Source organism: Capsicum annuum, chromosome 2 (genome assembly GCF_002878395.1).
Source record: "Capsicum annuum cultivar UCD-10X-F1 chromosome 2, UCD10Xv1.1, whole genome shotgun sequence".
Taxonomy (NCBI): Eukaryota; Viridiplantae; Streptophyta; class Magnoliopsida; order Solanales; family Solanaceae; genus Capsicum; species Capsicum annuum.
In genome coordinates, this window is record NC_061112.1 from 134,011,849 (window position 1) to 134,037,692 (window position 25,844).

Genomic DNA, 25,844 nt, shown 5'->3' on the forward strand with positions numbered 1-25,844 from the left:
AAGTATATCTTTCAGAAGCCTATGCCGACCGGTCATCTGGAAAAGTGGCAAATATTGCTTACCAAGTTCGACATTGTATATGTGACTTGAACCACTATGAAAGCCCAAGCCTTGGAAGATCATCTTGCTGAGAATCCCATTGATGAAGAGTACGAGCCATTAAAGACATATTTTCCTAATGAAAAAGTGTTAAGTGTCGATAAAGTCGTTATAGATGCTGATCCAGGTTGGAAGTTGTTCTTCGATAGAGCTGTCAACATGAAAGGAGTCGAAATAAGTGCAGTTCTATCTCTGAATTGGGGCAACACTTCCCGATAACAACACAACTTCAATTTTAGTGTACTAATAACATGGCAGAATATGAAGCTTGCATTTTTGGTTTGAGGTTAGCTGTTGATATGGGAGTCCAGGAGCTATTAGTGTTGGGGGATTCAAATTTGCTAGTCCATCAGATTCAAGGCGAATGAGAGCTGCGAGATTTAAAGCTCATACCGTGTCGGCAATGCTTGCAAGATCTATGTCAATGGTTTGTGTCAGTAAAGTTTAGGCATATTCCAAGGATTCATAGTGAGATTGCTGATGCTTTAGCCACTCTGTCTTCAATACTCCAACATCCTGATAAAGCCTACATCAATCCAGTGCATATACAGAGTCGTGATCAGCATACTTACTGTAATGTGATTAAAGAAGAGCTCGATGGAGAACCTTGGTTCTTTGATATCAAGCGATACATTCAGTCAGGAGAATACCCAACACATGCCACCAGTGATAAAAAAAGGACTATTAGTTGTTTGGCTGGTGAATTTTTCTTAAGTGGGGGAATCTTATATAAGAGAACCCCGGATCTGGGACTTTTGAGGTGTGTAGATGGAAGAGAAGCCTTGACGATCATGGTTGAAATACACTCTAGAGTATGCGGGCCGCATATGAATGGTTATGTCTTGTCAAAGAATATACTTCAAGCAAGTTATTATTGACTTACTATGGAGAGTGATTCCATTTATTTTGTTCGAAAATGTCATCAATGTCAGGTACACGGTGATCTGATACATTCTCCTCCCGCTGAATTACATGCAATGTCTGCTCCATGGCTTTTCGTAGCTTTGGGATAGACGTGATCAGACCGATTGAGCCGAAAGCGTCAAATGGGCATAGGTTCATTTTAGTGGCCATTGATTACTTCACAAAGTGGGTAGAAATAGTAACTTTCAAGTCAGTGACAAAGAAAGCGGTAGTAGATTTTGTTCATGCCAATATCATTTGTAGGTTTGGAATTCCTAAGATGATCATTACAGACAATGCTGCTAATGTCAATAGTCATTTGATGCAAGAAGTGTGTCAACAGTTTAAGATCGCACATCAAAATTCCACTCCATGTCATCCAAAGGCTAATGGCACTGTGGAAGCCGCCAATAAGAATATCAAGAAGATACTGCAGAAAATAGTACAAGGGTCTAGACAATGGTATGAGAAGTTTCCGTTTGCATTGCTAGGTTATCACACTACTGTTCGCACTTCAACAGGGGCAATTCCATATTTATTAGTGTATGGGATAGAAACAGTCATTCCTACAGAAGTTGAAATTCCCTCTCTTTGAGTCATTGTGGAAGTAGAGATTGATGATGATGAGTGGGTCAAAACCCGATTGGAATAATTGAGTTTGATTGAGGAAAAAAGGCTAACATCAGCATGTCATGGCCAATTGTATTAGAAGAGAATGACTTGAGCGTATAACAAAAAGGTACGACCCATGGATTTTGAAGTTGGTCAGTTGGTATTGAAGCTCTCCTTCCTTACCAGTTTGAAGCGAAAGGCAATTTCTTCCCAAACTGGCAAGGTCCTTTCATTGTGAAAAAAGTGTTGCCCAATTGAGCCTTATATTTGACAGATATTGAAGGCAAATGACAGAAATGGCTATCAATGCTGATGTGGTCAAAAGATATTATGTATGATATTTATCCTTTGTTGATTTTATTGCATGTTTAGTTCTTGCATTTTTGAAGATTGATATGATGAAGGCATTTTATTCTTCTATTCAAACATTGTGTCATCCTTTGTTTACCCGTTTAGGCTTAGTTTTATTTTACTTTTATATCCCTCTTTTGGAATCAAATTAGAGTCAAAGATAAATATCAAGAAAATAAGAATAAAAGAAAGAGTTTGAAAATAAAAGAAAAAATCAAATAAAAACAAAGAACAAGCTGATAAAACTACGTGCAGCCTGATTCTCCTCTCTCGAGGGTGAGATACGTAGGCTGGCCTATTCGGACTTGGTCCAACTAAATAAAATTTTTAGAGTCACCCAGTCAGCAAAAAATTGGGGCATGAGTTAATGTGTTGTTTGAGTCGATTCCAAAAGTTGTAAGTTCCACCCCCGCTTCAAGTGCGTTTGAGCCTTTTGCCATCCTTTTCTAACCTTATCCAAAAGCCAAGTTACAACCAAAGAAAGTCCTTCAGATCAATTTTTGATAATGTTAAGGCTAAGCATGCAATGGATATGATGATATATCATGGGGTACTACTTGTTTTCCCCAGTGTAAGAAATCAGGAAAGAAATAAAAATGAGAGTCTTATTGGTGAAAACCCTTGTGGGCACCATAAGGTGATGGTGAGTTGAGAGAAATAAAAAATGAGAAAGTCTTACTGGTGAAAACCCTTACAGGTACCATAAGGTGATGTGGAGTTGAGAGAAATAAAATGAGAGAGTCTTATTGGTGAAAACCCCCATGGGCATGGTAAGGCGATGGCGAGTTTGAAAGAAAGGTAAAAAGAAAAGAGGTTTGTTGGCGAAAATCTTTTAAGATGTCGTCAATTGAATGAGATATATGAGTCCAATGGATTTGAAGAAGTGGCTCAACGGAAAAGGAACGAACTCAACAACAAATGGGAAGTTTGGATAGGAAGATAAGGCAGCTTAATCCAAAATGCATGTCATACTCATTGGAGTTGGTTGTCGTATTCAGATAAGTTTTATTTTTAAATAAGGGACATTGCCCTTTTCTTTCATTTACATATTCATATTTTGTCTTTTTATGTCATTTATCAAAATAAAAGTCACCATCATTTCTTACATTTTAAGCCAAGTCTCTTCAGTGTCAAAACAAACGAGAAAGATTTCAAAACTTTCTACCAGGTTTTTTAATTGTAGGAGGTAAAGCCAAAGACCAGCACATGAAAGAAACAGGATCATAATTCAAAACATAGCAAAGAAAGTTCATCAACCGATAGGTTCTTGGATGCGTGAAATATTCAGCTTTCAAAAGAGGCATCTTAGAGACATGCTTGAAGAGAAACTCGATATTTGAGTCAAACTCTTTTCCCCTGATCTGGTTTGGGTCAATGATACGACAAGACAGGGACAAACATCATCAATCTGAAACAAAGGTAAAAGGAACAACTGTTGGAGCGGAAGCCTGAGAAGCCAAGTGCTGCAAACCACCACTAAGTTTCTAATTGATAAATTTTCTTTGTCTAAACAAGGGCAAATTCACTTCACTAAATTCAGTTACCATTGGAAAAACACATCTATGGAATTTACTTTCTGTTCAGGGCCCTCCTAAAAAATGGGATTTTACTTTCTGTTCAGGACACTCCTGAAAAATGAGATTTTACTTTTTGTTCAGGGCCCTCCTAAAAAATGGGATTTTACTTTCTGTTCAGGAACCTCCTGAAAATGGGATTTTACTTTCTATTCAGGACCCTCCTAAAAAATGGAAATTTACTTTCTGTTCAGCGCCCTCCTAAAAATGGGATTTTACTTTCTGTTCAGGGCCCTACAGGGCCCTCCTGAAAAATGGGACTTTATTTCTGTTCAGGGCCCTCCTGAAAAATGGGATTTTACCTTCTGTTCATGACGCTCTTGAAAAATGGGACTTTACTTTTGTTCAAGACCCTCCTAAGAAATGGAAATTTATTTTATGTTCAGGACCCTCCTGAAAAATGAGATTTTACTTTCTATTCAGGACCCTCCTAAAAAATAGGAATTTACTTTCTGTTCAGGACCCTCCTAAAAAATGAGAATTTTTTTCTGTTCAGGGCCCTCCTAAAAAATGAGATTTTACTTTCTGTTCAGTACCCTCCTGAAAATGACATTTTACTTTTCGTTCAAGGCCCTCCTGAAAAATGGGACTTTATTTATGTTCAGGATCCTCCTGAAAAATGGGATTTTACCTTCTGTTCAGGACCCTCTTGAAAAATAAGCCTTTACTTTTGTTTAGGACCCTCCTGAAAAATGGAAATTTACTTTATGTTTAGGACCCTCCTGAAAAATGGGATTTTACTTTTTATTCAGGACCCTCCTGAAAAATGAGATTTTACATTCTGTTCAGGACCCTCCTGAAAAATGGGATTTTACTTTCTGTTCAGGGCCCTCCTGAAAAATGGGATTTTACTTTCTGTTCAGTACCCTCCTGAAAAATAGGACTTTACTTTTTGTTCAAGACCCTCTTGAAAAATGAGATTTTACTTTCTGTCTAGGACCCTCCTGAAAAATGGGACTTTACTTTTGTTCAGGATCTTCCTGAAAAATGGGAATTTACTTTATGTTCAGGACCATCCTGAAAAATGGGATTTTATTTTCTGTTCAGGACCCTCCTGAAAAATAAAAATTTACTTTCTGTTCAGGGCCCTCCTAAAAAATGGGATTTTACTTTCTGTTCAGGGCCCTCCTGAAAAATGGGACTTTAATTCTATTCAGGACCCTCCTGAAAATGGGATTTTACCTTCTGTTCAGGACCCTCCTGAAAAATGGGATTTTACTTTCTGTTAGGACCCTCCTGAAAAATAAGATTTCACGTTATGTTCAAGGCCCTCCTGAAAAATGGGATTTTACTTTCTGTTCAGGACCCTCCTGAAAAATGCCCTCCTGAAAAATGGGATTTTACTTTATGTTCAGGACCCTCCTGAAAAATGAAATTTCACTTTCTGTTCAGGGACCCCACCCCTACCCCACGTGACCCCTTCTTTTTCTTGGCCACAAAGAAAATATAAATAGAGAGAAAACTTCCAACAAAGACACAAAAAGAAAAAAAGGACCATTTTTTTTCACTTAATGATATATATATATATATATATATATATATATATATATATATATATAAAGAATACACACTAAGGAGGGGGGGACATCATCCATCATCACCATAAAAAAAGAAGGTACTCAGAGGGGCTCCATCTTTTTTCACCACCACAGACCCTTCTTCCATTTTTCTTCACAGTGACCATATTCATACTCACTGAGTGAAAATCCACTCACCACCTTCTCAATTTTCACTCTCACGCACCATACATACACTCTATTAAAGCTCACACACAGACGACGAACATAGAAGAATAAAAATCACAAGGAAGAAGAGCAAAAAATGGCGTGAGAACCAAAGGAAAGAAAAAAAAAAGAAATTCGGTTGTTTGGCCCCTATTTCGGTGACAGTTTCGCTGACTCTCATCGTTCCCTTTTGGTCTCCGGGAGAGTTCAAACCTGGAAATGATAATCTCACTGGAACAGTCCATTTTTCGAACATTTTCAAGCGACCCCGGTTAGAAAACACCCAAGCTCGCCGGAATCTGACCTACTTCTGTTAGTTCTGGCCATCGCTAGCTTGCCGAAGTTCGAGTTGTGCGAGTGTTTAGTTTTTCTATTTGATTTTTTTAAGCTGGGGGTTCCTGTATTTTAGTGGTTCATCATCAAGAACAGGGGTTTGAGTTCTATCGATTGTTATTTCTGGGTTCGGATCTTGGTTTTCATATTGAGGTTTTCAGCCTTGGCTTGAAAATCTGTTCGGCTTTTTGGGGGTTTCATTTGGAGATTCTGATCGTTTCCAAATCTTATCGGTTGTTTGTCTCGAGATATTGAATTGGTTTTGTTCGTCGTTGGGGTTCTGTTTGAGGATTTTTGGTTTTTGGACTTCCTTATTATCTATGAGAACGTTCCATTGAGGTCCATTTCTTAAACCCGTTTCCTGTTCTTTATTTTGGTTTTTTGAATTGTCTATGGCTATGTGTTTTTCTGTTCTGATTGTTGGATGTTTGCTGATATTGTTGATATTATGATCATGTGCTTGGTGATATGATTCCGAGGGTATAAGGAATGAATTTGTTTAATTTTAATTGTGCTATTGTAAGAAAGGAATTTGGGGGGGAGTAAGAAGTTGTTAAAAGTTCAATGTAGTTAAATTTTGGTTCATTGTCGTTTTATTCAATTCGGGATAAGCATGAATATGATGGATTTATGATACGTTGAAACAGATAGGCAATATAGGTTCGGGTAGGCAAATTTTAAAACTTGTTGTTTCGATTGAATGTTGGAATGTCCGTATGAATGTTTCTTTCTAGTTTGTCATATTTAATTCAAAATGTATTCATTTAATCAGGGAATGCCCCAAGACACATTGTATTTATTCACCGGCGAATACCCCAACGTACTATGTTAGCGGAAGACGTTCGTGAGGAAGGCCCGACGCATCGGGTAAAGCATGGGGGCGTAGTTAGGATTAGCGTAGGTTAGATAGGGTTTGTTTTTCGCACTTTTTATCTTTGGACTGTATAATTTGGACTGGACACTATATTATTGACTCGTTTTGATTTGTTTGTTGGTTTGTTTGTTTTACGTGTCTTGCGTGGTTTATACATTTGTAGTGCCAAATTAGCCGATATGCTCCACCAAGCAACCGTGGTCGAGCCAAGGGATCGAGGGGTGCCTAACACCTTCCCCTCGGTCAACAGAATTCCTTAGTCGGAATCTCTATTCGCAAACCAGTCTAAAATAGTCATAAACAATTTTGAAAAGGATTTTTCAAAGGTGACTTGGCACACCGGATTATGCCAAGTGGCGACTCCGAATGAAAAAGAAAAAGAATAATAATAAAAATGCAAAATAGTCCTTTTTCAAAACAATCTTTATTTTGTCATTTTAATAATAAAACCCTTTCGAACTTAAAATCACAATCTTTTGGTAGAAAAGGGGTATGACAAATACAATAAAAATTATAAATAACATTAAATAAATATATTTAAGACAACATTAAAATTACTTATTTTATTTAAAATTTAACAAGAAATATATATATAAATATTTTTTTTCTTAAATTAGAATAAAATAAAATAGAAATAAAATACCTCAAAAATTTAGTTATTTACTTCTTAACTAAGAATTTATTAAAACAAAAATAAGAATTTAAATAATATTATATTAGTATAAATATAAATATCGAAAAATAAGTTAGATTTCGAGGAGGATCAAAAATCACGTGTCTATATTTTTGCCCCTCTTTGTGTGGAATCTCGAAGAGTTTTCATACAAAGAAGTAGACAAGATATGATTTTTGACCCTTCATTATTTGAAAGTTAAGGAAAAAATAGAATTAAAAAAAATGTGACCGAGTCCTGAGTTTGGACTTCCTACTTATCCCGGGTTATAAGGAAATCAGGTCACGAGTATTTCAAAGGTAACATGATGAGAGAAAGAGTTGAAAGTCGAATGAGATTCCATCGAGTTTCCAGTTAATGACTTCTGCCTTTACATTGAAATGAATAACAAAAAATAAAATAAAGATACAAGTGAGAGATCCTATCTATGCTGCTTTTTTTTTGGTGGGGGGGGGGGGGGAATCTTTACTTGAATCTTCATGACTTCTCAAATGGTGAGATAGTCATTATTCTGAGTTGAACTTGATACACGAAATCTTCCTCCTCGTCGGTTTTTGGCATTAGAGGGGAACTTGACAATTGGTTTGTTCTTCAGATTTTCTTCTGGGTTGGACTTAAAAATCTTCACCCTATTCTTCAGGCAGGTTCCTGAACTTGCAACTAATAATGTTCACCCTATTCTTCAGGTGGGCTCTTGACTTTCTACTTCTTCACTCAGTTCTTCAGGTGGGCTCCTAACTTGTTACTTCTTCACCCTGTTTTTCATGCGGGCTCCTGGACTTTCTCTTTCTTTACCCTGTTCTTTAGGCAGGCTCCTGGACTTACAATTTCTTCATCCTGTTCTTCAGGAGGGCTCCTAAACTTACAATATCTTCACCTTATTCTTCAGGTGGGCTTCTGAACTTATAATTTCTTCACCATGTTCTTCAGGCGGGCTCCTCGACTTATAATTTCTTTACCCTGTTCTTCAGGTGGGCTCCTGAACTTATAATTTCTTCACCCTATTCTTCAGGCGGGCTCTTGGACTTACAATTTCTTCACCCTGTTCTTCAGGCGGGCTCCTCAACTTAAAATTTCATCACCCTGTTCTTCAGGCGGTCTCCAGAACTTACAATTTCCTCACCCTGTTCTTTAGGCGGGCTCTTGGACTTATAATTTCTTCACCCTGTTCTTCAGGCGGTCTCCTGGACTTATAATTTCCTCACTCTGTTCTTCAGGTGGGCTCTTGGACTTACAATTTCATCACCCTATTCTTCAGGCGGACTCCTGAACTTATAATTTCTTCACCCTGTTCTTCAGGCAGGCTCCTGAACTTATAATTTCTTCACCCTGTTCTTCAGGCGGGCTCCTGAACTTATAATTTCCTCACCCTATTCTTCAGGCAGGCTCCTGGACTTATAATTTCTTCACCCTATTCTTCAGGCGGTCTCCAGGACTTATAATTTCTTTACCCTGTTTTTTAGGCGGGCTCCTGGACTTCCTTTTTCTTCACCCTGTTCTTCAGGCAGGCTCCTGGACTCAAAGTAAATAGTGAAATAGAAAATGACATCCCATTCTTCAGGAGGGTCCTGAGAAAAAGTAAATTCTTATTCTTCAAAAGGGTCCTGTGCATAAAAATTAATTTCCATTCTTCAGGAGGGCCCTGAGCATAAAAATAAATTCCCATACAACACACACATAAAAATTTGCCCCAATTTGTACTGAGAAAATTTGTGTGTTGTCAAATTTTAATGTTTTGAAAAATATAGTGACAGAATAAATCAAATCCTGGAATAGCTTTGATAAATTCATCTCCCAAAGAATAAAATTTACCATAATCGAAATCCAGCATCGCATGCTGTAATCCTGATTCTTGCATTGACAGAAATGTGAAATTGCATCCTTTATTTGAACACATTATATCTCTGTTTCAAACAAAACAAAGAAAAATTGTGAGTTTTAAACACACGTGGTGGTTGGTTTGTCGTTTTCGGCTCTTGAACTGACTGTTTTTGCACTTTCCATGCTTAACTCCTTTTTATTACTTGATTGATATCCATTGACTTGTTATACTTCTGACCCAAAATTCTGACTAATGATACTCACAACTCAAAACATATTTCTCTTGTATAATATCTCAGGATTTAACTTTCTATACACTTTTTATCTTTCAATGAGCCAAAAATGGTGAAATCACTATCATTCTGAGTACTTTACTATACTTTGAAGTGTTGTCCTTATACGTCGACCCATTGTCTTGCTTTGCACATTGAAGAAGTTGGTAGCAAGTTGGAGTCCTTTCTCACTTGACTTGAAGTGAATTTGACTCAAACCACATACAAGACAACAAAAAATTTTGTTTGATGACAAGGACACAAAAATAAAAAAATCAAAATAAAACAAAAAGAAAAAGACAATAGACATCTCTTTTTCAAAACAAAAGAAAAACTTATCTGAATGTGGAAACCGATTCTGGTGATTACGACATGCATTTTGAATCAAACAACCAAATCTACCCACACCAATCATTACAACTTTCGTTTATTTATTGAGCTTTAAATTTAGCTAATCTTGAACTCATTCTTTCTGGATAACAACTCTCCTTCAGCTAGTGGCACCTCAATGAGTTTTTTCCAATGAACCTATCTCATTTTTATTTCTTTTTCAGCTTACAGTCACCTTATGGTGCCCAACAAGGTTTTCACCAATGAGACTCTCTCTTTTTCATTCTTTTTTCTTTAAACATCCAAAATATGAAATATCATGCACCCATAACATGTTTAGCCTTGACATTCTCAAAGATTGATCTGAAGTTCATTCTTTGGTTGTAACTTGGCTTTTGTATAGGGTTAGAAAGAAAGGTCGGCATGAGGCTCAAAATTTACACAACATTGGATAAAACATTCAACTTTTGGAATCGATTTTTTTTAAAAAAAAAACTTTTGCCCCAGTTTTCTTTCATTCTGGGTAATTTGAATTTTCTTTTGGTTGGACTGAACCCCGGAGTAGGGCTGCCTACGTATCTTGTCATAGTAAGAATCATGTCAAACGTAGTTCAGGCTCGTCATTCTTTTGCTTGATTTTAATTTTTTGATTAATTTTTTTTTCAATTTTTTTTTCACTTTAATTTGATTCCAAAGGAAGGGTACAAAAAATAGATTAAAAACTCAAAAGGGGTAAGCAAAGGTTGATATATTATTCGGATAGTAGAACAAAATGCCTGCATCATTTCAATCTTTTAAAATGCAAGTATAAAAAATACATTATGTAATTGTACCTGAATATCATACATATATCTTTTAACTGCATCAGCATTGACCGACATTCCTTCCATTTTGCCTTCTATATCAGTTAGATATGACGTGTCATTAGGTAACACTTTCTTTACCATGAATGGTCCATTCCAATTAGGAGAAAATTTGCCTTTGGCTTTAATCTGATGGGGTAGGATGCATCTTAGTACTAACTGACCAACTTTAAAATGTCTATGACGCACCTTTTTGTTATATGCTTGATCCATTCTCTTCTGGTATAGTTGTCCATGACATACTGATGTTAATATTTTTCATCAATCAAGCTTAATTATCCAAACGAGTCTTGACACATCGTTCATCACCAATTTCAGCTTCTACAACTACTCGAAGAGATGGAATTTCAATCTCTGGAAGTGTAACTGCTTCAGTTCCGTACACCAACAAGTAAGGAGTTGCACCAATTGAAGTCCGAACTATAGTACGATAACCCAACAAAGCAAAAGGTAACTTTTCATGCCATTGTCGGGAACCCTGCACCATCTTGTGGAGTATTTTCTATAAGTTCTTGTTGGCAGCTTCTACAGCTCCATTCGCTTTCGGATGATAAGGAGTTGAATTTCGATGCATAATCTTAAGTTGTTGGAACACTTCTTGCATCAAATGGCTATTGAGATTCGCAACATTATCTGTGACTATTATCTTCGGAATGCCAAATCGACAAATGATGTTGGAGTGAATAAAATAAACCACCGCTTTCTTGGTCACTGACTTAAAAGTCACTGCTTCCACCCATTTCATGAAATAATCAATGGATACAAAGATAAACCTATGTCCATTCGAGTCCTTCGGTTCAATTGATTCAATTACGTCCATTACCCAAGCCACTAAAGGCAGTGGAGCAGTCATTGTATGTAACTCATATAGAAGGGAATGTAGCTAGTCTCCATGTACCTGACATTCATGATATTTACGAATGAAATTGATGGAATCGCACTCTATGGTGAGCCAATAATAACCTGCTCGGAGTGTTTTCTTTGCCAAAACATACCCACTCATGTGTGGTCCACAAATCCCAGAATGTACTTCAGTCATGATTTTTTAAGCTTCTTTAGTATCTACACACCTCAGAAGTCCCAAATCAGGAGTCCTCTTCTACAAGATTCCTCCACTTAGTAAAAATCCAATAGACAAATGTCGAATGGTCCTCTTTTGGTTACCACCGGCATGTATAGGATATTTTCCAGTCTGAATATATTCTTTGATATCATGGAACCACGGCTCCCTATCTAGTTCTTCCTCAACCATATTGCAATATGCATGTTGATCATGAATCTGTATATGCAAAGGGTCAATATAAGTTTTGTCGGGATGTTGAAGCATCGAAGATATGGTCACCAAAGCATCAGCAATCTCATTATGAGCTCTGGGAATGTGTTTGAATTTTACTGATACAAATCATTGACATAGATCTTGCAAACAACCTCGATATGGTAGGATCTTTGAATCATGAGTCTCCCAATTTCCTTGGATTTGATGGACTAACAAATCTGAGTCTCCTAACACTAACAGTTCTTGGATTCCCATGTCAATAGCTAATCTCAAACCCAGAATGCATGCTTCGTATTCTTCCATATTATTGGTACAATAGAATCAAAGTTGGGTTGTTATAGGATAATATTGTTCTGATTCAAAAATAAGAATTGCTCCTATCCCCACTCCTTTTACATTAGCAGCTCCATCAAAGAACAATTTCCAGCCTGAATGGCTATCGTTAGAAACAAATTCATCAACATGCAATACCTCTTCATCAGGAAAATAAGTTTTTAATGGCTCATATCCCTCGTCAATAGGATTTTCATCCAAATGATCAACCAAGGCTTGAGCTTTCATTGCAGTCCGTGTCACGTAGACAATATCAAACTCTGTGAGTAATATCTACCATTTTGCGAGTCTACCTGTGGGCATAGGCTTCTAAAAACTGTACTTTTAAGGATCCATATGAGAGATAAGGTAAGTAGTATAAGATGACAAGTAATGTTTCAGCTTTTGTGCTACCCAAGTTAAAGCGCAACATGTCTTTTCAAGAAGAGAGTACTTAGCCTCGTAAGTGGTAAACTTTTTGTTGAAGTAGTAGATAGCCTGTTCTTTTCTACCTTTGACATCACATTGACCCAATACACAGCCAAAAGAATTGTCTAATACAGACATATACAATATCAAGGGTTTGCCTGGCTCTGGAGGAACCAAAATAGGCAGATTCAACAAGTATTTCTTAATTCTGTCAAATGCCTCTTGACATTCTTCAGTCCATTCAACTTTAGTATTCTTCTTCAACAACTTAAATATTGGCTCGCAGGTTGTCGTAAGCTGAGCAATAAATCTACTAATATAATTCAACCTTCCAAGTAAACTCATCACCTTCGTTTTGTTATTTGGTGAAGGTAAATCTTGAATAGCTTTTATTTTTGAAGGATCTAACTCAATGCCATGCCGATTGACTATAAACCCCAAGAGTTTTCCAGATGGAACTCCAAATACACATTTTGTTGGGTTAAGTTTGAGATCATACCTCCGAAGTCTTTCAAAGAATTTTCTTAAATCTTTGACATGGTCAGAATGCTCTTTTGATTTAATGATCACATCGTCCACATAAACTTCAATCTCTTTGTGCATCATATCATGAAATATTGTAGTCATGTCCCTCATATAAGTTGCCCCAACATTCTTTAGTCCGAAAGGCATGACTCGATAACAATATGTCCCTCATAGAGTAATAAATGATGTCTTTTATGCATCTTCTGGATCCATAATGATTTGGCGATACCCCGCATAACAATCCACAAAAGAAGTGAGATCATGTTTAGCACAATTATCCAACAAAATATGAATATTGGAAAGTGGAAAATTATCTTTTGGACTTGCTTTCTTTAAATCACGATAATCAACATATATCCAAACTTTGCCGTCCTTCTTTGGAATAGGGACAATATTTTCTAACCAAGTAGGATATTGGACCACTCAAATGACTTTAGCATCAAGTTTCTTCGTGATTTCCTCTTTGATTTTTACACTCATGTCAGTTTTGAGCTTTCTTAGCTTTTGCTTGACAGGAGGAAAAGCAGGATCAATTGGCAACTTGTGAACTACCAAATCGGTGCTCAAACCGGGCATATCATCATAAGACCATGCAAAGATGTCTTTATACTCATGAAAAGCTTCAATTATAGCTTTCTTTTGTTGTGGTTAAGCATGTATACTTATCTTAGTCTCCCTAATATTTTCATGATCTCCTAAATTGATCGCGTCAGTTTCCTCCAAATTGGGATTTGTCTTATTCTCAAACTGTTTGAAATCTTTGCTTATATCATCAAATGCTTCTCCTTCATTGTATTCAACTTCTTTATTCATTATTTCAAAATTAGATTGGGTTTTTAAATCTAGTTTATAATTCTTCATGCATGTCATATCATTAGAATTGACATAGAAAGAACTGTATGATAGAAGATAAATAAATAAAAATCAGACTCAAAATAAAACGAAGGGAGACTGCACTTTATTAAAAACAAAGATATAAAAAGTTTTAACCTAAAATACCAAGTTAAAGATTTGAATTACAATACTAGAACGATTCAAATTACAGAAGGAGTAACAAACAAACTACTAAGACTTGAAAGAAAAACAAACAAACTACCAAGACTCCTTCATGGTAGGGAGAGGAGTGGCCTCCCAATTGTTAATCAGGACATCAGGGCCGATAAACTGCACCTCTGCATTGCTGTTACCTTCCCCAATTTCAATCATAGCAGCTTCAATGAACATATTCTGGAAAAGGCCAATCAACTCTGTATCATCATCATTCACTGACTCTGCAGCAGGTAACATAGAGGACCCAACAATGTTGACTTTGATGAAGGATTTGTAAAGTGATGGTATCAGCTTAGTAAGTGTCCATGACTCTTTCTTATGCTTTTTAAACTTCTTTATACCTGTTGCAGTGGGCACGTATCCCAAACCAAAAGTACCAAGGTTCTCATGGAGGTTTACTGGATGAACCCTGCCTTGCAAAAACATCCCTAGACCTTTCCCTAGTTCGAAACCATGCTTCAATATTTCATTTACTACCATAACAGATGCAGAGGCTAATTGTGGTCTTGCGATGAAATTCCCCTCGAGGATATGCTAAACAGCCACTACCTCAGAACTTTGATGAATCAATACTCCGTTGGCAGTATTTGCTTCGATGGAAGAAATAAAGTAGTCTTTATACATGAATAAGTCTCCTTCACCATGAACAACTATCTCTTACCTATCACATTCGAATTGACTATCTGATGCAATGTTGATGCGACTGCTTTAGCCCTACGAATCCATGGCCTTTCCAATAACATATTATATGAAGCATCAATGTTCAGCACTTGGAAATCCATAGCAAAATCCACAGGCCCTATTGTCAATAGAAGTTCTATTTCACCAATGGCATCAGTTTTTGATCCGTCAAAACCTTTGATGCATACATTGTTAGGTCAGATTCTTTCTACATTAACATTCAAATTTTGCAAAGTTGACATAGGAAAAATGTTAGCGCCTGATCCTCCATCAATTAACACTCGAGTGAAGATGGAATGCTCATATTTCACAGTAATATAGAGACCCTTATTATGTCCAGTACCTTCCACAGGCAATTCATCATCTGAGAAAGTAATCTTAATTACTTCAAGGATCTTTTCAACAACTTTTTTCGATTGATTCACTTTAATCTCACTGGGAACACATGTTTCGTTAAGAATCTTCATTATAGCCTTGCGGTGTTCTTCTGAATGTATTAATAAAGACAACAAAGAAATCAGTGTTGGTGTCTTTTTCAACTGTTCTGCAATAGAATATTCTGGCAATTTTATTTTCTTTAAGAATTCTTTAGCTTCTTCATCAGTAATAGGTTTCTTGAACGTCATTCGTTCTTCATTTTCTTGTTTATTCTTTCTTAACTCTACTAGGGCATAACATCTTCCAGATCGAGTTAATCCACCTACTTCATCAACATATTTAATCACTTCTTTCCCCTTGTGTATCACCACAATGCAATCATAATTCCAAGAAACTACCTTATTATTAACCATAGGCAACTGTGAGACTGGTTTAATAACAATGGGAGCTACGGGAGCTCCTTTTATGATTAAGAGAGGCTTAGGGGATCTTCTAGGAACAATGAGTTTTGGCTTTACTTGACTTAACCCAACATTTTCTGAAATCTCTATCCCCACCATCAAGGGAACATTCGATGATTCAGGGTTTGTTATCACCACCTCCATTTCTGCAGGTTTTTCTTTTGTCAAATCTACAACATTTGTTGATTTTTTTGAATTTGTTTTAATTTTAATGATCGGCTTGAAGGATATTACAGCATCTTTACCACTGGGTATCACTTCGAGTATGTTTGCTTTATTATCATCTGGCAGCGGATTTTGATTAACATTTGGAGCATTTGGACTTTGTACCATGATCTGTTGGGTGTCAATCAACCCTTGAATATCTCTTTTCAGATACCAACATTTCTCTGTGTCGTGCCCTGGGGAATCAGAATAATAATCACATCTTCTAGAATAGTCCAAGATCTTCGGAGGAATATTCGGGATTCTTCTCTCAATTGGATTTTGAACATTCATTTTCCTTAGCCTATGAAATAAACTGGTGTAAGATATTCTAATAGGAGTGAAATTATATTTGCCCATATTTTCCCTTTTGAATTCTGATCTAGGCCAAAAATTAGACCTAGGAGGGCCTCTTTGAACTTGCGGGGCTAGTCGATGATTTTGGATTGCTGGTGCACGCCATTGCGGGTAAGAAGGAGCCTGAGTATATGGTTGTGCATTGTAAATAAGATATTGGGGGGATGGAACAAAATATAATGGATTTTGTGCATATGTTTGACGCACACTTCTCCAATTTTGTCGTGGACCTGTCACGACAGTTGCTACATCTTCTTTTCTTTTCTTTCCCCTAAAACTTCCTGCACCACTTTAAATGGCTTGTGTTATTGATTTCAAAGCGGCCTGGTTGATGATCTTTCCTGATTTTATTCTATTCTCTACCATTTGTCCAACTTTAATAACTTCAGCAAATGTGCTTCCAATCGCAGAAAGTAAGTAATGGAAATAATCTGGTTCTTGTGCTTGCAAAAAGATATCAATCATATCAGATTCCTTTATCGATGGTATGACTCTTGAAGCCTTGTCTCTCCATCTAATAGCGTATTCTCAAAAAATTTCAGTCATCTTTTTTCTCATGTTGGCAAGCGTAGTGTGATCTGGCATTATCTCAATGTTATATTGAAATTGTTGAACAAAATCCCAAGCTATGTCATCCCATACGTGCTAACGGGAAATGTCTTGGTCAATGAACCATTCAGAAGCTATCCCTGTAAGGCTTTCTCCAAAGTAAGCCATCAATAATTCTTCTTTTCCTCCTGCTCCCCTTAATTGATTGCAAAACTTTTTCAAATGAGCTACAGGATCATCGTGTCCTTCGTATTTATCAAACTTTGGCATTTTGAACCCTATCAGCTAATGGACATCAGGAAAAATACACAAATCCTTGTATGAAACATTTTTTGGTCTACCTAATCCTTGCATATTTCTCATACTCTGCTCCAAGCTTCTAACTTTTCTAGCCATCTCCTCCTGTTCTCATTCTTAGCAATATTCTCAATCACGATAGGAGTATCGTGTTGATGAACATGATAATGTGGATTTTGGGATTTGAAAGTCATTTCAGGAGGATACAATATATCATGACTTGGTTTCCTCATATTCTTCGGTACTGTCGGTTGAGTACCCGTAGTAGCTGGTGCTACAGAAGTAAAAAGCGGGTTATTTGTGGCAGACAGATTTTGTGGGTGCATGGTAGAAGTACCAGTAACGCCAGACATATTAGCAAATGGGACAAATCCTGGTGGGTAAAATGGATCACTAGTTTGAGCTGGGTTAGAATTTGGATCATTCGAAGTCGAAAGTCCAAGAATTGAAGAAGGCGAGGCTTGTCCCTTCAACCAAGCTTGGTACATCTCTACCATCTGTTGTTTCAATGACTTTATTTCTTCTATTGATGCTACTTCCTACGAAATCAACTGATTTTGCTCTTCTTCACTATCAGACCCTATACCTTCTCTGTGGGTCATTTTTCTTTTACCCTTATATCTGGTGTTATATGGATGTGATGCCAGATTAATATCTAGAGTTACTTACAGAGTTGCCACTTAGAATTGAGTTTTGGTGTTTCAAGTCACCTTTTTGAATTCCCAGTAAAAAAGAAATGACTCTTTATTCTGGTCTGCGAAAACAGAAGACCGAGTAAGGAATTCTGGTGACTGAGGGGAAGGTGTGAGGCACCCCTCGAGTCCCGTGGTTCTAGCACAGTCACTTATTTGACTTATCTTGACTTACATCCTTGCATTTTTTTTAAATGTCTCGGAAATATGCGTATGCCGCATTCTTAATTCAAGACGAATATTTTTAAACTTGTCTAGAATTTTCCTAAATTCTTAGTAATAAATTAAAGATAAATTCATTTAACACAATTAACTAAACTAAAGTAGAATTATTATTTTCTATTAATAAAATAAATAAAATGTACAAATTTATTATTTTATGCTAATTTTATTATTAACCCCAAATTTATTATCTTCAAATTGATACAAGTTCAATTTATATATTATGAGATAAAATAAATACCTAAATTCATGAAAATATAATTCAAACACAAATCTCCAAACAAAACAAACAACATAATGACAAACGACACCTACTTTAAACAAAATACAAATAATATTAAATCTGTTAGCATCAAACTTATTCTTATTTTACTTTTACTAATTATTAAACAAAAAAATAATTTTATATTATATACAAACATAGGGACATAGGTACTTAGCCTAAAAGGAAACAGTAATAAAAGAAATATAAAGATATCCTCTCTTCTACGTACATTCAATATTCCAAAAAAAAAAACTTTTTTTTATAGATTTTATAGTATTTATGGCAGCAGTGGAGGCTTCCAGAGTAATGACGGAAAAAGAAGAGGGATGGCGACGGGTCATCGGTGAATGGTGGCTTTAGTGTTAACGGATTTCGGTGAATTAATTCGCCGAAAAAAGAGGTTGCGCTGTTTGGGTTTTTCCAGCGAGCAGCAGCGGGAATAGCCGCTGAAATTCTGACAGTGATGATGGCTGGAAGCATCGGCAGCGACTGGAGGGGCCACTTGGTTCATGGTGCGGTTGAAAGCTTGTCGGCAAAGTGCCGAGCGGTCAAATCCGGCCAAATCTAGAAGTTGTTCCGACAAGGATGAAGGAGGCGACGCTGAAGTTTACCGGTGTTGACTGGTTTCCCGATGATTCGGATTCATTGGTTGTCAGATAAAAATGACAATTCCGGCGACAATTCGCCGGAAAAATTCTAACATATTTTTTATACTATCTTTCTTTGCTATTTTCTGATTTTTCTTTTCTTCTTCTCTTTTCCTTCTCACATTCTTCTACTGTGAAGGGGTGTGTAAGTGTATGAGTGTTTGCGAAGAAGACACCTAACGTATATGAAATATTGTGCGGGTGAATTGTGTTTCGTGTGTGTAATTGATGAATGCAAATATGGAGGCTGGTACATTTGTGAAACTATGTCTGAGTTAGTAAATTATTATGTAAATTTTTACTCCATTTTTGTCATATACGGATGAAAAATATATACTTCACTGCATATAAACTCACATAATAATTCATGATATCACTAAAACAATCATATTATGATTCAATTTACAACAATTCGAAAAAAAATAAAGATTCAAGATTGAATAAAACCTGTGATTGCTTGAATAGGATAATAAAGTGAAAAGTAATCGTTGTTGAAAACTTTGAACGGAACTTTAACTTCGACTTTCTTCTGTTTATTTCTTTTGTCTGATGTTTTTTTTGTGCTGATTTTACTTTGAGTTTTTCTTTCTTCACTCTGATTTTTTTATGCAGTCTAGGCAGAATAATACATCCTCTTTTTTTCTCTGGGGTGTGATTTTTGGGGGAAACGGTTAATCATCAGATAAGGGGAGGGAGGAAAATTTAAAATTTAAAAATAAATTTTATTCTTTTTTTTAAAAAAAATTAATAATAATAAATAAAGATAAATAATAAATAAAAGTAAATGAATGAATAAATAAGATAATAGAATGATAATAATAATAAATATAAACATAACTAATTAATTTTTATATTTTTAAGAAAAATACAATAAAAATTATAAATAACATTAAATAAATATAATTAAGACAATATTAAAATTACTTATTTTATTTAAAATTTAACAAGAAATATATATATAAATATTTTTTTTCTTAAATTAGAATAAAATAAATTAGAAATAAAATACCTCAAAAATTTAGTTATTTACTTCTTAACTAAGAATTTATTAAAATAAAAATAAGTATTTAAATAATATTATATTAGTATAAATATTAATATCGAAAAATAAGTTAGAATACGAGGAGGATCAAAAATCACATGTCTACAATTGGTTCTTGAAATAGGGTCCGTAAGCATATCCCTAGGTAGATAGATATTTTGCTCAAAACTAAGGAGGTAAGTATGAATACTATAAGGTATGTACCCAACAACTTTCTTTAAGAGAGAAAGTTCCTTGCCGAGAGAAATCCACGACTCTCTAAACCCAAGACAAGAACTCAAGAGGCAGAGTCCATATGGTTACCACCTAAAGCAGATAATTTTTTACAATCGTAAAATTGAGATAGAAATCTCTAGACATTCCCTTAGGCATAAAAATGGTTGTTGACAAAACTTAACGATTAAGCAGGAATAATAAGAATAGCAAATCACTTTTTCGAGATCCACCATCAAGATTGTAACACCCCGTACTTAATTACGTGCATTAGTCATTGTTATATGTGTTGGGGTATATGTATTGATCCTAAGTTAGGTATATATGAGTTTAAGTATGAGTATTGATTATTTTGAGATGGTTTCAAGTGTGTAGTTTGATTATAGGTGTATAGGAATCGACTTTATTTATACCGGAATTTTCCCGTCGATGGTTCCATACTAAGGTTATTGAATAAGCTTTCCAACGATATAAAGATTTCCAAAAACGGATAAGTTTCGGATATAAGCGAGCTCGTTCGAAACTTTACAACGGTGGCCGGGATGTGAAAAGTAAATGTGCAGGAAAACTACTGAGGCCTGCCAGTTTTTTGGGTCAACTTTGAACGATCATAACTCCCTAAATATAATGAAATGGGAGAGCTACCACATATCAAAAGAAAGATCTCTGAGTCTTCTTTCCAATGCAATTGGTTTCATCCAAATCCAACATCTGAGTAAGGAGTTATACTCGTTTTACTTCAGCCTCTCAAAACAGATTTTTAGGGTCAACTTCAAACGATCATAACTACTTGTACAGGACGAACTGGGTGGCTTAATTTATATGAAATGAAATACCTTTGAATTATATTTCTAACGATACCAATTTCACCCAAATCCGATATCGGAGCAAAGAGTTATGGCCGATTTACTTTAGCCTATCAAAACAGTCCACCATGGACAGATTCGGATTTACTTAAATTTTTAAGGGCAATATGGTCATTTTCCATCACCTCTTGAACGAAAATTGGTCATTATATACATATACTTAGCCTCATATCCATTATTTATCATCCATTATTGAAAACTAAGAAACCCTAGCCAAATTTCAACTCCAATTATCTTGTGATTCAACCGTAGAAAATCCAAATTGATTCCGTAGTTGTGTTCACCGTCTCAAGGGCTTCGAGAAGCACCCCTTATTTGTGCCAACAGAACTTCGAAATCAAAAGGGCCATTTTTTTGGTAAGGATGTAAATTATGTTGGTGTTATTTATATGGATATGTATATATATATATATATGCATGTGAGCATAAGAAGTATGTTATTTGATTGTTGTTGAAAGATGATTGGAAATGATGTTGGATTATTCTTGTGCATGGTTGGATTATCTTAAATTGTGAAGGAATTTGGGGTGATGATGTGGTATTGATGATGTGGTATTGAAATGATGATTATATATATATACACACATAAACCTATTGTTCAAGTTGGTTTTTGGAATGTTTTGCAAATATTGGTAGTATGGAATTATGGAAGAGAATTGTGGTGTTGGGTTGCTAATACTAGATGCCAAACATTTCATTGTAGATAAGTGATTTGTAAAGGCGGGAAGTTGTGTTGAATTGGTATTTGAATCTACAACGAGGTATGTAAAGCATACTCTAACAATGTTCTTTGGCATGAAAACACCAATGTTCCATCAAGTAAGATTCCGAGGTTGTCCAAAAACATGTATTGTTCTACGTTACCAACGAAGTTGTTTCCATCCTATAATTGTCAAAATGTTTCATTGATAGACCAAAAGGCTCTTATTTCATTGTTGTGATATTGATGATTCTGAAACACATTGTTGATGTACCAATGAGTCTTTATTACATCGTTATTGTATAGAAGGTCTATTACTTGGTTCCTATTGATGTATCATTGTTTCAAAGTATTAAAATGTGGAGGCGACCGAAATAACAATCTCCAAGATTAATTGAACTAAGTGATGGGAGTTCTCTCTTATCGGGTGGTATCCCAGGGGCATAAGCCTAGCATGGGTCGATCCCTATTTCATGTGTTTATGGGTGGTATCCCAGGGGCATAAGCCTAGCACGGGTCGATCCCAGTTGATATGTACTGGAGGCATCCTAATGGTCACAGTACAGTACAGTAATGATTACAAAGACGATAAGAACGAAGGTAAAGTGATTGAATAAATACAATGTACAGGTTGTCACAAGTTCTAGTAAGTATGGTCCACTCCTATTACGACTTATTCACTTGTTTCTGATTTCTATTAAGCTCCTATATCATATGTGATTATTTACAGCTTTACATACTCAGTACATATTTCGTACTGACGTCCCTCACGGGGGACCTGCATTTCATGCTGCAGGCACAGGTACCTCAGCTCATACACCGCACAAGTAGGAGCCAGGTCATACAGCTATTGTTGGTGAGCTCCAGTTTGCTTCGGAGCTTTCCGAGTCGGTTCCTTATGTTTTGTTATTGTACATGAGTCATGTGTGGGCAGGGGTTTGTCCCGACCCTAGTTATGTCATGTATATCCTAGAGGCTTTGTAGACATAAGGAAGGGTAAAGTCATGGAAGTTTATATAGTGATGTTATATCTGTATATGTGGTGGCCCCGACGGCCAAGTATTATATATATATATATATATATATTTGCGCGTGTTGTGCTGATACAGGTAATTAGACCTTTCTATATGCAACGAAGTGCTGTCCAATTTTTTGGTGACATATAAGTGAAAGTACAGGTATTTGAACGGGTTCTCCCGGGCCTTCTCGGCTTCGGGTGCCAGTCCGGCCCGATGGGATTTTGGGGCGTGACAAAGATATTCAGAGAAGTTCTCAATTCCTAGATTTGTTCAACTTTAAGTTCTCTCAAGTAAATCATCAGCTGTCATTAGTCAACAAATTAAGCACAACCCTATAGTCCTATCTCATGTTATAGGTGTCGCCAAAACTGGTTAACGTTTAGATGTAAGACATACCTCTGTCAAAAGATCCCTTTGCAATTTTTTTGATGAAATATCAGTCTCAACCAACATCCATACAGCTAAAACAAAGCAGGCTATTCCTAAGTTCAGATCTTGTTTATGCATTGCACCTATTTGCGTATGTAATAATATACCATTCAACACAAAGTACAATAGGAAAAACAATCATAATGGAATCCTAATATGTGGAAAAACCTAAACAGGTAAAAGGATGAACAAAATACCTGTTGATGAAGAATAACTTGCAAACTCTTCCATGAAGAAGTTCATCATCTACATACCAATCCTGCATCAATTTCAGTCAACTATAGTAAAATACTATCTCATTGCTATCTAAAAGTGCTCTGTATCAGGAACAATAGATTCAGAATTGCAACAATCACATGAAAGAGCACAACTATCCAACAGATTTAACCAATGTACCATATAACTACCATATGGTTTAAATTTAATACCCATTGATTCGCATTTTGATTAAATAAAACTCATCTAGTGTACCACAATAACTTTAAAAATTTAATCGAAACCGATAACGTTACCTCAAGAACCCTTCTTGTCATCCTTCTCCTTAGTCTCCTTAACTTCTTTCCCTTTCGATTCTCTAACGGCGTCCTTTACAGCAGCAACGGGAACCTCCTCTTCTTTAACCTTCTTCTCCGCCGCCGTCGCCTTTTTCTTTGTTGTTTCTACCTCCACTTTCTTCTTTCACCCCTCGATTTACAACTTATCTTTCACCATACGAACAACAACATTAACATCATTAATCGACAACGGGACCATATGTCCTAAAATTACAACAACAATTTAGCATCATAGGAATTCAATTTCTGTCATTTAAATAGTACCATTATAACTTGGCAAATAAAAGTCTAAGGTTGTTTGTTAAAGTGAAGAATAAATCATTGACATATGAGGAGATGGTCAATCACCCCGAAAAATTTCTATTTTACCTTGATCGCATCGGCCTTATGAGTTGAAAATGAACTGGGTTTCCATTAAAAGAGCTTATGGGTCTGATCCCGAAGAATCCATAAAGACCCATTTAAATTCATGGCTCAGATCTGTATAAAATGGGGCATAGAGAATATGACAATCATAGCTGCATAGTGAATCAGTCAGGTTTACTCAATGGATTAATTCTCAGCCTACAGTTAGCAATATCACCATAGCCTCTTTCAAAAGATGGAATTCAGTGCTAAAATTCAACGAATTATTATTTTAACCAAAAGATCGAGAGGCGGTGACAGATGGATTTCGATTATACACAAATAATGAGGCGAGACACCTCTGATGATTCACGTAAGTTATAGTAAGCATGCATGACCTCAGATTTGAATTAAAAGACGTCAATCAGACATGTTGAAATTCAGTTCATTTCTAAAGTACTAGTAGTATATTAGAAGTAGAATTAATTATTAATAAAAAAAATTTATTTTTTTAAGTCATGTTAGCATTAGGATGAAATTTATTCATTCGAAAGTTGTTTAGAGGGTATATAACTATCTGTGAAGTTAAGGGTCTAAAATAAGTGGTACAGACAAGTTTAGGAAGGAATAAATATTGAATAGTGAAAATGATAGAAAGAGAAAAAAATAAAGTAGTAAGTATTATAAGTGTGTCATATTTGTCACACCCCCTTTTTTTTGTCTTAGTCTGTTTTTTTTTTTTATTGTTGTTGTAGGGTGTGTATATAAAGGGAACGTAAGGAAACGAGTTGGGGAAGTTGAGATAATATAGGGGTGGTTGGGGTAGTTTTTTTTTAGGATAAGATCACTTATTTTTTTTAATTTTTTTAAATAATAATAAATAAATAAATTATATAAAATAAATAACAATAATAATAACAAAATATTAACTAATTAATTTTTATTCTTAATAAAATATAACTAACCTAAAATAAAATATAATTAAGAGAAAAAAAACTACTATCTTATTTATAAAAATCTAAATTAAAAGAAAATATTTTTGAAACTTTTTTTTTATTTTAAAATTAAAAAAAATCCTAAAATGTAACTTTATTTATTTATTTATTTATTTATTTATTTTTTGAATGTGTTTTTTCACAATTTTTAAAATGAAATTCTACTAAAAAAATAAAATAAGAATTAAAATGATATCGGATCAAATATAAATATTTAATATAAAAAAATATATGTATTACACTCGGGGAGGGTCAAAATCACGTGTCTACATTTTACCCCTTTTTGTTTGAAATCTCGAAGAGTTTTTCATACAAAGAACTAGACAAAGAGATGGTTTTGACCCTCTGATTATTCAAAAGGTGAAGATAAAATAGAATATAATAAAAATAAAAGATGTGATCGAGTCCTGATTTTGGACCGCCTACATATGCCGGGTTATAAGGGAATCAAGTCATATGTAGTGCAAAGATAAAAAGTGAGAGAAAGAGATAAAGGTCAAGTGAGATTCCGTTGCGTTTACGGTTAACGACTTCTGCTTTTTACGTTGAAACAAAAAAAAAATACAAGTAAAAGATCCTATCTATACGGCTTTTTAGAATCTTGACTTGGATAATCTTCATGACTTCTCAAGTGATGAGATAGTCGTTATTTTGAGTCGAGTCTTGAAAAATGTGTTGTTCCTTCATGTTGGGTCTTGGCATTGGAGAGGAACTTAACAATTGACAAATTCTTCACACTTTTTTCTCTTTAGACTTAAGAATCTTCACCCTATTCTTCAAGAGGGTTCTTGAGCTTGCAAATGATGATGTTCACCCTGTTATTCAGGCGGGCTCCTGACTTGCTATTTCATTTCCCTGTTCTTCAGGTGGGTTTTTGACTTGTTGTTTCTTCATCCTTTTCTTTATG

At 35.5% G+C, this 25,844-nt stretch overlaps 1 pseudogene; it reads right to left on the reverse strand.

Annotated features, from left to right (window-relative positions):
* The window catches only part of LOC107858230, a 33,183-nt pseudogene extending 19,399 nt beyond the window's left edge, over positions 1–13,784 (reverse strand).
* Between the last annotated feature and the right edge of the window lie 12,060 nt (positions 13,785–25,844).